The sequence below is a fragment of the Leptonychotes weddellii genome, chromosome 9 (genome assembly GCF_054177405.1).
Source record: "Leptonychotes weddellii isolate Sample4059 chromosome 9, ASM5417740v2, whole genome shotgun sequence".
In the NCBI taxonomy this organism is placed as follows: domain Eukaryota; kingdom Metazoa; phylum Chordata; class Mammalia; order Carnivora; family Phocidae; genus Leptonychotes; species Leptonychotes weddellii.
The window spans coordinates 60,883,392-60,892,775 of NC_138377.1; the positions used below are offsets into that span (position 1 = coordinate 60,883,392).

Consider the following 9,384-nt stretch of genomic DNA (forward strand, 5'->3'; position numbering starts at 1 on the left):
CATCAAGTGTTAGCTACTGCTTAAAAAGGAATATTCTGCATAATCTGACTGATGGGTTCTTCCTAAATTCAATATATTCTTTTGTACCTACTTACGTTTATTGACCCTAAGATGTCATTAATGGTAAGATGTACCATGATTTTATGTTCACTAAGAAAGAAATCATTAAACTATGATATGTCATTAATGGTAGGTTGCATATAAATTTCAGATATATGAAAATGTAAAACAAAAGGCTTAGAAAACCACTGTTAGAGCCTTGGGTAGAATCAAACTTTGTTGGATTATTCTGAAGTCTCCCATATCTTATCTGAAACTCCTCATTGGATAGGGACTTGAGTGGTCTTGTACTGAGGTATGTGTAAATTGAAGGGGGATAGATTGCACAATGAGATTTATATTCATTTTAATTCAAAAGTTTACCGTTATCTCTTAAAAATTAAAATTTAAGAAAGTAAAATAAGAGGTGCCTGGGTGGCTCAGTTAGTTAAGCATCGGCCTTCCGCTCAGGTCATGATCCCAGGGTCCTGGGATCAAGCCCCACATCAGGCTCCCTGCTCAGTGGGGAGTCTGCTTCTGCCTCACCCTCTGTTCCTCCCCACTGCTTGTGCTTGCTCTAATTAAAAAAAAAAAAAAAAAAGTTTAAAAAAAAAGAAAGTAAAATTATAAACTGTCCCAGTATGTAAACTTTTCATACAGGAATTTCATTTTATGTAACTAAACTGAAACTCAATTATGAAGCACAATTTTAATGTATTTGAAAAACATAATGGTGTTGGAGTCAGGGAATCTTAGATCTAGAATCAGTCACAAAGTGTAACTATTTGACATATTTTGTTTTGTACTAGTTTTTTCCAGTGCTACTTTTTATATGACTGCATGATCTGTTTAAGCTGTACCATTATTTCTTTTATGCCAATTAACGTCTCTTGTCTACAACACTTTTAAGATTCCAATTACTTATTAAGTGATATATCACTTATTGAACAATATTTAGGAAAGAAGGAACAAAAAAAACATTTAGCTTTTAAATTCTATGCCTTGATGCAAAATTGCATTAGCCATCCTAGAGAAAACTTGTACGAGATTAGCGCTCCTTTAATTGGCTTAATAAACTACAGGTGATTTACTTTTATGAATAATCTCCATAACAAAATTCCTAAAGTATCAGAGCACTTATATCCAACCTAGTTATAGCTGAACGAAAAGTCAAAAATGGAATAATCCAGGGAGCTGAGTTAATTTGATTGTTGCTTTTGTTTTTTACTTGGATTTTCCTAAGATGGTAAAAACCAAACAGAAAAATCAAAACAAAACAATCTCAAACCATGATATTTACCTCAAGGTGTCAGATGAAAAATAACTTGCATTTTACATTATTGATATGAGTTTTTATTTGTTATGTGAAATAAAATTCTTTATAGTTATATAAATTCCTCTAAAGATAGTAGGTTATTTTCTCCAGTATCATAATTAATTCATCCACCAGAGGTTGCCATAGGGCTTTTTGCCATTGAAAGACAATGGGAAATATCAAGACTGTGCAGAATATGAGAAAACTAGCCATCTCTCTACTATCTGTCATCTATTTATCCATATATATTTGTATGTAAAACAGATCTAATAAATAAAAGTCAAAAGTAGATATTAAATTTAGCTTGATCTAAACTTAAATGGAAGACAAATTAGCAAAACATAATCATTTTATTCTTATTTTAAGTTCTGTTTCAGTTATCAGGTTTTTTTTTTCCTTCCTTTGTGAAGGCTGACTTCTTAAATTCCTTTTAGATCTTTCACCACTTTTTTGAATTACCAGAGAGCTAGTTTTTATGTGAACCACATCTAGTCTCACCAGTAATTTCTGGTCCCTGTGGTCTGAAGGTGTGAATAACATCTTTGGCAACATGAGGACAGGAGAATATTTCCAGGATACCCTGGGAAGATATATTTAAAAGCAATTCTTTTTTTATTTCTTCTCACACAAAGTGTCTGTGAATAAGTACACGTGCATTTACTGAACAGAAAAGAAAAATTTGGTCTCAGACCATATTCTCAAGTCATTTTCTTATTGTGAATTATCATACAGATTGAGTTGTTGGTATCAAAGCCTATTTAATTTTTTTTTTTTTGTAAAAAGCTCACATCCAATTCAGTAGGGGATATGAGATAGGTTTTGTGCTTAATAGTGTCTCTCTTTAAAAGTGCAACTGTAATGAGCAATGGAATAAGACAAAGAAAAACAACAACAACAACAAAAAAAACCCTGTCAAGTACTAACAATAACCAGACACAAAGTAATCAGAAATACTGCCCTGGACAAAAAAGAAATGTAAGACTGGAAACATTAAGTTTATGTATGTACACAATAGCACTTTTGGATAGCTCCCAAAGGCACAGGGCTTACTACTTCCAAAAAGTACCCACTATTAAGGTGACATAGGTCTTGTCCCTTGAGCCTCCTTAAAGAAACAACAACTGTTCAGTAGCAGTGTAACAGATGTTAAAAAGAATCATTAGCAATCTAAATGTTTTTCTGAGCAGATGTCCCACTTCTGTGGCTAACTTTGGAAAAAGTGAAGTGGGATGCAGTGAGAACGGGGGAAAGGAGAAAAGTTGAAAGGAATCAATAATAAGTGGATCTTCTTAAGAATTACTCATCTAATTATATCAAAGAAAAGGACTGAGGTGTTGTGTCTTTTAATTGCTGCTGGTTGATGAAGAAGGTAGGTAAACAAGCCAAGGGAAGAATTAAACTTACTTTGCTCCATTGACTTGGCACACAGCTTTGGATCAATGAGAGGTAAAGAGACAAGCAGTATTATAGAGAAATTTAATGCTAAAATTGCAATTGTGCACTTTTCAATAGATATCAATAGGGAATCAGAGGCTAAAAGAGAATCCATGAAAAGAATGAAAATGAGGAAAACCAGTCCACCTGTGAGATGAATCTATGAAAGGAATAAGAAAAGTGATTAGATTAGATGACTGTGGTTGTAACTTTATTTCCTTAGGGGCAAAAATAGGAAGATATTTCTCAAGCATATTTTCCCCCCCTGAAAAACCTGAGCTGGAAACTCTCTATGTAAAGAATTTGCAACCTCAGCGTCCTCCCTTATTTTGGAATTTGCTTTCTTCCCAAAAAAGACAGAATGTAGAAATATATGTTAATTATCTGTACCTTCAGAGAACCATTCTTTTGGTATATGAGAGTAAAGGGAAAGAGGTACTAGAACACTGTCTTTCTTGGGGCACCTGGGTGGCTCAGTCGTTAAGCGTCTGCCTTCGGCTCAGGTCGTGGCCCCAGGGTCCTGGGATAGAGCCCCTCATCGGGCTCCCTGCTCCTCAGGAAGCCTCCTTCTCCCTCTCCCACCCCCCTGCTTGTGTTCCCTCTCTCGCTGTGTCTGTCAAATAAATAAATCTTTAAAAAAAAAAAAAAAACACTGTCTCTCTTCTAATTTTAGCTTACAGATAAGCAAGGTAATTATAGGCTATAGAAAACTCATGGTCAATAATACAGAAAACTCAGATCAAAATATAAATTATGCATTTGATATATTTTATGCACCATGAAATATACTTACTAACAGTTTGACTTTGTCCATATGTACCCAGATCCAGAGATTTTAGGAAGAGATTTCACAACACAAAATTATATGGCAGCAACAGTTTCCAGGATTTCTGGGAATAAGTAGACCTTTGTATACACTGAAAATGTGACTATATATTGAATCTGTGAAAGTTGAAGAACCTAAAAGGCAAATCCCAGTTCTGTAGTGTAAATTCATATTTACTAAGTCATATGCAACCATTTCACTTTTTTTCTACCTCAATAATAAAATGCATGAGGACAAACGACCGTGCAGACATCACACTGGGGGAGTAAGTAGTCTTAAACATTAACTTTAAGTGCCAGATGACATTTATTGATGCCTTTATTCAACAAATATTTACTAAAAACCTACTCTGTACCCGTGTGTTAGATGTTGAGAACTACGAAGATTAAAGAAATGTCATTACTACTCATAAGTGACTCACAATGTAGTCAACAAGAGGTTCAGTCCCTGAACAAGATAATACCATAAATAAGTTATGCACCTGAGGATTCAATGAGCTCTGGGAATGAAATGGAAGCCACATTCCTACTATGGCCAGTGAGTAAGAACTCAGAGAAGTAAAGTGATGGTGGCACACACTTCTTTCCCTTACTCAGGCAAGATAACTCCACTGTTTCAATTACAAAGGCCTCTACGATTTGCAGCTTTCTTATTTCTCCAACATTATCATCCTAACTTAGCAAGGTTAATGCAAAAACCACTCCATCACTCATCTAATGTGCAGTCTTAATGCGTCATGATTTCTGAAACTGATTTTTCTAATGTATATAATTAGAGAATAATTTAACATTCATAAGAATAGTGCATTTATGGCACCTGGGTGGCTCAGTCAGGTAAGCACCTGCCTTCGGCTCAGGTCATGATCCCAGGGTCCTGGGATAGAGTCCCCTGTAGGGCTCCCCCACTCAGCAGGGAGTCTGATTCTCCCTCTCCCTCTGCCCCTCCCCACTGTTGGTGCTCTCTCTCTCTCATGCGCTCTCTCAAAATAAATAAAATCTTTAAAAAAATAGTACATTTAATAAGAACTGCCACAGAGCAGCCTGGGTGGCTCAGGTCGGTTGGGCATTTGCCTTCCACTTGGGCACGGTCCCGGGCTCCCTGCTTGGCAGGGAGTCTGCTTCTCCCTCTGTTCATCACCCCACTCATGCTCTCTCTCGCAAATGAATAAATAAAATCTTTAAAAAAAAGAGAGAACTGCCACAATAATAACCATCCTCATAATAAAAGGAATAGAATCAAACACCTATTCAACACTTAGCATGTGCCAGGTATCCTTTTAATGTATTAACTCATTTTATTCTCACAATAGCCATATAAGATAAGTGCTATTTTCTCCATTTTACAGATAAGTAAACTGAGGAAGAAAGAGGTTGGTGTTAGTTATTCAAGGTCACATAGCTAATAGGTGACAGGGTTATATTTAAAAACCCAACTTGGTTCTAAAGTCTGTGCTTTCAACATAGACATTGTAAAATGGGCAGAAAACCTGAACATTTTTCCAACGATATACAGATGGCCAACAGACACAGGAAAAGGTGTTCAACATCAATCATCATCAGGGAAATGCAAACTAAAAGCACAATAAGAGATCATCTTACACCTGTCAAAATGGGTGGACTCAAAAAGACATGAAATAGCAAGTGTTGGCAAGGATGTGGAGTAAAGGGAACACCTACGCACTGTTGGTGGAAATTCCATTGGTGCAACCACTGTGGACAACAGTATGAAGGTTCCTCAAAAATTAAAAATAGAAATATCAAATGATCCAGTAATTCCACGACTGGGTATTTACCGAAAGAAAACAAAAACACTAATTTGAAAAGATATATGCATCCCTATGTTTATAGCAGCATTATTTATAATAGCCATGATATGGAACCAACCCAAGTGTCCATCAACAGACGAATAAAGAAGACATGGTAAAAAAGAGATAAACAACAACAAAAAACAAAAACAGACTCTTAAGTACAGAGAACAAGCTGATGGTTACCAGGAGGGAGGGAGGTGGGAGCATATGTAAAGTAGATGATGGGGATGAAGAAAGAGTGCACTTATCTTGGTGAGAACTGAGTAATCGACAGAATTGTTGAGTCACTGTATTTTATACCAGAAACTAATATAACACTGTATGTTAACTATACTGGTTTTAAAATAAATGAATCAATGAATGAATGAGGATATGGTATATATATGTGTGTATATGTGTATACACAGACATACAATGGATTACTCAGCCATAAAAAAGAATAGATCTTGCCATTTACAACAACATGGATAAATCTCGAGGATATTATGCTAAGTACAATAAGGCAGACAAAGACAAGTGCCATATAATTTCACTTATATGTAGAATCTAAAAAGCAAATGAACAAACCAACCAAAATATAGACTCTTAAATACAGAGAACAAACTGGTGGTTGCCAGAGGAAAGGTGGGTGGGAGGATGGGTGAAATGGATAAAGGGGATAAAGAGGTAACACGATTCTAGTTATAGAATAAATAAGTCACCGAGATGAAAAGTACAGCATAAAGAATATGGTCAATAAAAAAAAAGAATATGGTAAATAACATGATAACATTTACGGTAACAGGTGGCAACTGCACTTATCATGGTGAGTAATGAGTAATGTATGGAATTATTGAATCAGTAGGTTGTACACTGAAATTAATGTAACACTGTATGTTAATTATACTGCAATTAAAATAAATAAATAATAAACACCCAACCTGGTTCTAAATTCTGTTTTTAGCCATTTCACTGTATCTCTCTGCTGACTAAAAGAGAAATGGAAGAGGAAAGTCTTCCTTTTAAGATACTAGGAGAACAAAAAAGGTGCAAGAGGAAATCTTCACCCTAAAATATCAAGTCCTAGAATGGCTCTTAACCATTATCATTATTTAAACAATAAATACAGAAATAAATAAATAAAGTGATACAAAATGTGAATAAAGATTTTTTTATTTTAGAGATTTTACATAAGTTCACTAAAGAAAGAACATAATAAAATGCAGGTTCTTTTAAAGTTAAAAGTTTGTGAACAGGCCCTAAATACTGTTTCTGTTCTCCAGTCACAATTCCTTGAAAAGAAACTTTGGATCTTGAGATGAAAAAAGATCTGTTCAGTCATCTTGTCCATCTCACCGCCAGTAGAGAATTGCTCCCGACAGTAAAGAAGTTAACTTATTGACAGCACTCTTTAAGCAGCAATTTACCAGGTGAATCCCTAAAGGCAAGCATGACTTCTCTGGTTTATCTTTGCCGTCTTATCATCAGTATAGTGAGGAGACCCATTCAATCTTCTCTGCCAGATGAGGAAAAGGGGTCAGGATTCTTGAAAATGTTTCTAAATTACAATCGAGTAAAAATGTAGCTAATAGTATTTGATAGTTGAATTTAGGATCATTGCTTCTCTTCCATATTTGGAAGAAGTGTGTATGCAAGTGTGTGCATTTGTGTAAGATATTTGACAATGAAATTCTACAGCATCAAAATGTATTTTACAAGTCAGTTTAACATGCTATTTGTTGAGCAGGAAAATAAAATGTGTAACTGGCTGACAGAAGCAATATGGGGAAACGGATGGCTCTTAAGCACATCCTCAGTAAAGAGTCTCATTGTCAAAATTGTTGATTTTAACCAATTTCACAGTTTTTAGAATGATATACTTAAAAGGTAAGAGATTTAGCCCCATTCCTTATTTCGGTTCAACTTTGGTGCTTGATCATCATTCTATGAGTATTCCATGGGATAATTCTTTTTTTTTTTTTTAAAGATTTTATTTATTTATTTGACACAGAGAGACACAGCGAGAGAGGGAACACAAGCAAGGGGAGCGGGAGAGGGAGAAGCAGGCTTCCCGCCGAGCAGGGAGCCTGATGTGGGGCTCGATCCCAGGACCCTGGGATCATGACCTGAGCCGAAGGCAGACGCTTAACGACTGAGCCACCCAGGCGCCCCTCCATGGGATAATTCTATATGAAACGGTTGCAAAGGAGATGTCATAAACTGTTCAACTAACACTAGTCTCTTGACATTTCAACCCTTTTTTGAAACAGGTGGAAACAGTACCTCAACCCTTTGACTAGATGGCCTAATCTCATCATCACTGCCGAGACATGCCTGCTTTTAACTCCTCCTCACTATTCTCCAGAATGTATGCTAATAAAAGAGCCCATAGTCTATACAGTGGGGCAAGAAGCTATACATGTATCAACTGCCAAAGGGCTTCCTGCTTCAAAATATATTCTACTTTTGCCTGTTTTTTTTATTTTTTATTTTTTAAAATTTATTTGAGAGAGAGAGCTTGAAAGAGAGATCATGAATGGGGATGGGGGGTAAAGGGAGAAGCAGACTCCCCACCGAACAAGGAACCCGATGCGGGACTCGATCCCAGGCCCCTGGGATCATAACCTGAGCCGAAGGCAGACGCTTAACCAACGGAGCCACCCAGGCGCCCTACTTTTGCCTGTTTTTCAATTATTGCATTATATCCAGGCACCACCAATAAATGCAAATATTATACATTGACCCCATATCCTCTATCACAGTAGGCCCCCACACTACTGTGTAACATTTGCAGAGAATGAAATGATCTCGGAAATAATAGAAGGGAAATGGGGCAAGATAAAAGTAATAGGCAAAAGGTTTCTCTTTCTATGGCAAGGCATCATTCTTCTCAGATTCAGTTCCAGTTCTGAAATTGTCCTATCCCGCTGAATTGGAGAACCAGCTTACCTTTTGTTGCTGAAAATGAAAGTCAAAGTCTTTACCAGACTGAATGGGATGGCTACATCTGGTTTGTCTTAGAAAATATTTTGCTCATGCCATTGTGTAGTGGTCATTGGTCCTACCCACTTTCTGCCCCATGTATAGCTGCATTATTAAGATTTCTGTAAAATGTGACATTGTTAATATTGATTCATTCAACTATATATTCATCCATAACATCTGCTAGTTTAAGCATGAAAGGATAGTGAAATACTCACTGGTCAGTCACACGCTTGAATTAGACATCAACTGGCAAAGGACAACCCGTATGACTCATCTTGCCCAAAGTTCCATAGCCAACATTAGGGAGTCAGCATCCCACTCTCACACTGTGATTAAAGGGTTTCTTAGCATCATTACAAGCCTGTCCAACTAGTTCATGGTGGAAAGTAGAAAGTTGTGCTGATTAATGTATGTGCTTAACAAGTGTTTGAGCAAAATAAAAGGTAGGGATCTTTTAACCAGTGCTTTATCTTTAATAGCATATCATCACTAACATAAAGGAAATACATTTTACATATTCACAAGAAGGCATTAAATTTGTATTTTAAGTTGTCAATAAAATAAAGAGTTTTGTGATAATTCAGTATTTTCTATCTGGTGGTCCTTTTCTTATTTAAAACAATGTTTTTGTTTTTGTTTTCTGGATATTCTACATTTTCAGAGAAACTTCTCTAGTAACAAACTATAGAAATGAACCCTAAAAGTATAGCCTCTGTTGTTTTTAATCTAAACTTTTGTAACCCCTAATAGGAGCACCTAACCCATTAAATGTGAGCACACCATTTATGCTCTAGCATAACCTAAAGACACTAAGCAGTGACTCAGGGGATATGTACCTGTATCCATTTCCTTTCAAAAAGGAAAAAGTTGGGGCACCTGGGTGGCTCAGCCTGTTAAGCATTCAACTCTTGATTTAGGCTCAGGTCATGATCTCAGGGTCCTGGGATCAAGCTCCTTGCTCAGTGGGGAGTCTGTTTGAGGATTCTCTCTCCCTCTCCC

The 9,384-nt window shown here is 36.5% G+C and overlaps 1 pseudogene; it reads right to left on the minus strand.

Moving 5' to 3' along the window:
• Positions 1-9,002: 9,002 nt before the first annotated feature.
• LOC115940218 (small nucleolar RNA U3) lies at positions 9,003-9,098 on the minus strand (annotated as a pseudogene).
• Between the last annotated feature and the right edge of the window lie 286 nt (positions 9,099-9,384).